Genomic DNA, 6,429 nt, shown 5'->3' with positions numbered 1-6,429 from the left:
TTAAAGCACATTTTCTTACATTATTATACACTTTATTGCGTAGTACGATGAAAACATTAATGACATGTCAATCGTCATTCATTGAAAACTTACATGGAATACCACAAGGGAGATTTTTAAGACTAAGTTTAGTATGATTTTGTTATTTAAGTTAGTTTTTAATTTGTTTTATATCAACCCATTGACACTCTATTAATGTCCCAACAGAATTGAATGATGAACTGAAACTATGTCCCCAATTTGGAAACTCCCTAATTTGGTCCAGAACTAATAAGGGAACTAATAATGTCTTAAATTAAATTAAATTCATTTAAGTATTTCAGGACCATCAGGGATCACTTTTGTTAGTACTTACGACTATGCCTCATAAAATATTGTTAGTATTATACTCTATAAACTATACAATGTCATATTGCTACTAATGTTATAAATTAATTACTTAATTGAAATTAAAAATAAATTAAATTAAATCAAAATATAATAAATAATAACGGCTTGAATAAATAAAAATAAATATTCGAGCGTTAAATTACAAATTAGTTAATAATGTTAATTAATAAAATAAATAAAAAATGTCAAAATATTGATAAAATGACACTTCGATCAATTTCAATTTCTTTGCGCTTTCTTAGGTAGTTCGCCTCACAAGTTCTCAGGTATCAGTGTACGTATCTAACATTTTGGTTTAGGTATGTAGCACAGCCGTGGTTGAGATAAATACAGTCTACACGTTCCGAGATCATTTTCAGAATGCTGTTGGTACTGACGCAGATCCGGCGCACCAGGGATGTACATCGTTTGCGCATGCTCGCGTAGAAGCAGTCAACCCGCGCCTCGGCAAACATCCCTGATGCACTACAAAATCGCGGCAGCACCCTGAAAGCGTTATTGAACTGTACACGAAGAGCATTGTACCGTGTTGCTGTGTAGTTCGCCCACAGGCTTAGTCTTAGAAATTTAGGTATTATTAAAAAAAAAAATTCAATCGCTAATGCAGCTTTACTTGTATTTATGCACGACCTGTAGATGACGGCCTCTTTTAGATATCTCTATATTTTTTATACTTTTTCTAATTTACTTATCACAATTTGTCCTCTGTTTTGTCGCTTATGTCATTTAAATAAAATATTACGTATTTTGCAAGATTTATAAGTTTTATTAGCGAATTCAGCTCACAAGATCTTCACAACCCATAAAGCGATTTATCCCAAAAATGTGTGCCATACATCTCTCATGGTATAAATATATTAAAACGACAAATATCTGTAGTGTCTGCACGTTACAACGGGCGATAACGGAAGCAACCATAAGGGAACAGATGGCATAATGATAAGGAGATACGGTACACGTTTACAAAAATTATGATATACGTCTAATTTTATCTCAATAAAGGTTTTCTATATTTATCTCATAATATTGTCTTCGGCTAGGTACTTCGATAAGTTCGATAGTTATTCATTAAAATAAAACTATAAAAACGGATTATATATAGGTATTCATACAGCCGAGCAGCATTATTTGTTTGTATAAAACCTTTACCTTTTTACTATGTAAAAACTTACGTACCTAGCTTTTTACTATAAGTTTACGATCTTTTAAAATGATTTCACGTCATGAGAATTCGAAGAAAAGACAAATCAATTAAAGAATGGTGGTTTACGTTTAGTTCATTAATTTTTAGGTTTAACTTTAGTTTTTTTTTTTGTTTTTAGTATCCATTTTAGTCTTATTTTATACTACAGTTTAATTTTGTTTATACATATTTCACTTTACTGTATTTTGTATTATTAATAATAATGTTAAAATGATATTATAATAATAATTTTAGAGAAGTACATTTGTAATTAAAACATGACACAAGCCTGATGCTGCATCCAACCAAAGAGTTTTCAACCAATTAGTTTATATTTGAGACTGCCATATCGGCTACAAAACATAATCTGCGTCACAAGCGTCCCGGACGTACGCAATGCGGCATGGGTAATGCGTTTCTTATTTCGTGGACATATCACGATTACGTTCGAGCATGTTTGTGTAATGTTGCTGGACCCAAGTGTGTATTTTTTCTCTGTTTTGTTTTTTAATGTGTACATAATTTCTTTGTTTTGCTATTTTCCCTTTATCTTATTTCTTTCATCTTATTGTCCTGTGTATGTGTGCTTTATGGAATAAATGTCTTTCTTCTTCTTCTTAATAGGGCTCAAGCAGTACCGTCTTTACCATAATGGCATACGGGGCCCGTGCCCAGGGCCCCCATCCCATAACAGTATATTTGATTACCCATAATAAATAGAAGATCATAGTGGAAAAATGTTAGTTTAATTATCTTTACTTTCCAAAAGCCCCAAATTCTTATGTGCCCAGGGGCCCCAGCATAGTTTAAGACGGCCCTGGGCTCAAGTACAGTTAGCAGCAGATGTTGCTAAGCGAGGTAATCAAAATGAACTGAACACAACTTGTTTATATAAGAATTATTAGCGTGAGCAGGTAATTTTGAATACGTCACTTGCTTAACAACTTATGCTGCTTGCGCTTGCGCTTTTCTGAGTCCCTGTTCCTATTGATATCACTTAGTGATTTTCATTGTTGTAGGTATCACAATTCTTCTATACTTACAGATTGTTTGGTACATCGTTTGCAAAATTAAAATGGCAGATAGGTTGAGTCATTTGCTATCTTCTCATGCCTATGCCTTCTCATAACAAGGAAATACTCTATCTATATTGTACGACTTTAATAAAATTAAATTTCTTACCTATAATAAAGCTCCAATTAATAGATTTTCTATAAATAATTATGAATCCTGTTAACAATAATTTTCACAAAATCCCTTACCTTTATGCTCTCATAATTAAGAACGCGGAAGGAAATTTCACCCCACCTCAAGCGAGGGGTTGAAATTTCACCCCCATCTCAAGCGAGGGGTTGAAATAATTTAAAATAATAAACAAGCCCAAATCGGTCAACAAGCCAGAAAATGGGTCGAACGGGATAACGATTTATTAGGGATTGTTTTAACTTTTGCTAGGGTTACCAACAGTCAGAATTTGATTGGACTTTTCAGTATGGATTTTTTTCTTTTTGAATATATAGTTTTTTTACATAAGAATACCTACATTTCCATTCGGCTAATAATATCTTATAAGTATTTATTATGACTTCTACCTGCACTATAAAAATCCTGTATCTTAGATAGATTTTAAACTTACTTATTTAGTGTCCATTTAGGTAGGTAATGTCTTATTCTTGAATTATATTGGCTAACCCTAAAAAGGTCTTTAAATAACACTCACTAACATACATCAGTTTCATTAAAATCGCGAGAGAAAATATCACGAATACCAATAATATTCAGTAGGTATAAAGAAAGAAGCAACAAGAAGCCACCACCAGCAGAGGCCTCTGTCAACACGAGGACCTGCAACCACCGGTAAGCCAAGTTAGTTTTATTTGAGTTAACATAGCGCATAACCTATACAGTCCACTAGCTTTACGCCACAATAAACTATAATATGTGTGTATATCATTTTTGTCTACTGTCTTTCTATTGTGGTTGTTATCCTTTTCTTTTTCTTTGTTTTTCATCTTTTTGTCCTGTGTATAAAGTGTATATGTGTGCTTTATCGAATAAATGACTTTCTTTCTTTCTTCAATATGTTTGGTGAATAAAAACACTGTAAACTAATTTTGAATTTTTTTAAATTGATTGCAACCCTAGCTGTGAATAGCAATAATCCTTGCTCCTGAAACGTACGATTTGCTCCTCGAGCACTCTGAATGAATGAAATCCAATTTGGCTCAGATTTAATTTATTTTGGGATTTATTATGAAGTGAATTCTGACCCGTGAGATGAGCTAGTAAGGTATTGGTGATATTTGGAGCAGTCTAGCAGATGTTATTATTATTATTAATTACAAAGAATGCGTAAACCGTAACTGTGCCACACTGTCGTAAATCTATTATTACGTGAAACGTTTTGGCCGCTCTTGGCTTAGATCTTGACCACGCTCGAATGCTACGGGACTTCGTTGCATTTGCTCTCTAAACCCTAATTTAATATAGCTATCCAATATAGATAAAGATAAAGATAAAAGATAGTTTATTCAAGTAGGCATAATTACAATGCGCTTATGAACGTCAAATAAAGCTAGGTAGACCGGCTCCAACCCTACACCTCTGCCCCGAGAAGATTTAAATCCCCCCTCAATTGGAGGAGGGTATCCCATTATGGGACCGGCAACAAACTCGGCGGGACACATCTTTTCAAAAATAATTACATCTTATAATTAACATGCATTACGAGAAAATAAGGAAAAAAAATACAATTTAAATTACTATAGAATTCATGCAATTATACACATACGAGTAAGGTGTAATAGAAATTTGATTTAGAAAATATACATATGTACATGGAATCATACAAATTCGTAGCTCTTTCAGAAAACATATCAAATTCTTACAAAAGGAAAAGAAAATAAAGTTATTAAAAGAAATGGGAAAACATATTATATAAATCTGATTGATTATTATGAATTACCAACATATAATATTTGATGTGCTTTCCTGCTTACCTGAGCTGTGTCACCTATAACTCTATACATAATACAATGTTTTTAATTGCTACTACTTTTTATTAGTTTCTGGTTTGGACCATGCATGTTTGTCTGTCAAGTAGTCCTCGACTCTGTAATAAGCTTTTAACATCAATGACTTTTTTAAGTAATTCTTAAGAGCTGGAAAGGGTAATCTTAAAGCATCCTCAGGTAACTTGTTATAAAAATGAATGCATTGCCCAACGAATGACTTTTGTACCTTACGGACACGAAACTTTCTGATAGCAAGCTTATTTTTATTTCTAGTGTTAAAGTTATGGACATCAGAATTCTTAGTGAAGGAGTCTAGATTCTTAATAACATAAATAATACTATCATATATGTATTGGGAAGCTACAGTTAAAATATTAATTTCTTTGAAAAGTGCTCTTAATGATTCACGCGCTCTTAAGTTATATATAGAACGAATGGCTCTCTTTTGTATGTCAGCTGCTTTGCCCCAAACCAGAATACCATATGACATTACACTATGAAAATAACTATAATAAACAAGGCGAGCTGTTTCAACATTAGTCAATTGTCTAATTCTCCTCACGGCGTATGCGGCCGAACTTAATTTGTTAGCTAGTGTTCCGATATGAGGACTCCATTGTAGATTTTTGTCCAATGTTAAACCAAGAAACAGAGCTTTATCTACCATCTCTAAGCATTCATTATTCAAAAGTATTTTAGTATCGACTGGTTTAACATTCGGCAAAGAAAATCTAATACATTTGGTTTTCTTAGCATTAAGAAGCAAATTGTTCATAGTAAACCAGTTAACGTTTAACGAGTGTGCTGTTAATTACACTGTAATCGGTAGATTTCCGATCAACCTTAAAAAGTAATGATGTGTCATCAGCAAAAAGAACTATTACACAAAGATTTTCTACTATACATGGCAAATCATTTATATAAACCAAAAACAGGAATGGATCCAAAATAGAACCTTGTGGCACTCCTAATTGGACTACAGCTCCGCTAGACTGGGTTTTGTTTACGACAACTGTTTGTGTTCTATTGCTAAGGTAAGTTTAGGGCATTTTCTGACAGACCATAGTGTTCTAATTTCAAAATGAGCGTTCCATGATCCACACAATCAAATGCTTTAGAAAGATCACAAAATATGCCAATTGCATCACAAGAATTTTCCCAAATATTATAAATATGTATGTATGAAGAATCGATGATGAAGATCATAAATTAACTAACAGTACTAACTCCAGAATTAATTAAGTACTGAAATATCTAAGCTCAGCTGACTAACCCCATTAGTCATTGTAATTATCTTGAGATGCAAATTAGCAAAAAAAAATGTTTAAGACAATTTAAACTCTTTTGTAAAGTCAGATGAGTAGATAGTTGCGTTAAAATATAAAAGAACAACCAATATAACTAATCTATTTATTTTTGTCAATATTCAATGTCTATATTTAGGCGTTACGTTACACTTTGTCCAAATACTCCCTGAACCTAAGCGATAACAGCAAAATAGCCCATTTCATAAGTCTTATAGAATAAAATGCATTTAACATTTTAATCTAATTGTTTATTCTCGTAGTCATATAAACGGCTGCAAAAAGCGGCCTCTATCTCTGGACCATCCTTTAGTTGCTAGTAGACTTCTGAAAGTCGATACATAAAATCTGTTTACCGCAGTGCGTTGTCCTCTCGCCACGTAAACATGTAACAACTACCGGCGTTTGCACCTTATTTCATTGATATAAGGTTTACTTTTGGACATGTATGCGTGTCCGGTGTAGCTCGTTTTATTCTTAAGGGTATTACAATACTTAGCTTGAAAAGCGAATAGCTTCAATTGAACTAGGACTTAAG

The sequence above is a fragment of the Cydia amplana genome, chromosome 15, assembly GCF_948474715.1.
Source record: "Cydia amplana chromosome 15, ilCydAmpl1.1, whole genome shotgun sequence".
NCBI lineage: Eukaryota > Metazoa > Arthropoda > Insecta > Lepidoptera > Tortricidae > Cydia > Cydia amplana.
The sequence above is the reverse complement of the archived record's forward strand: the minus strand, read 5'-3'. Positions refer to the sequence as shown.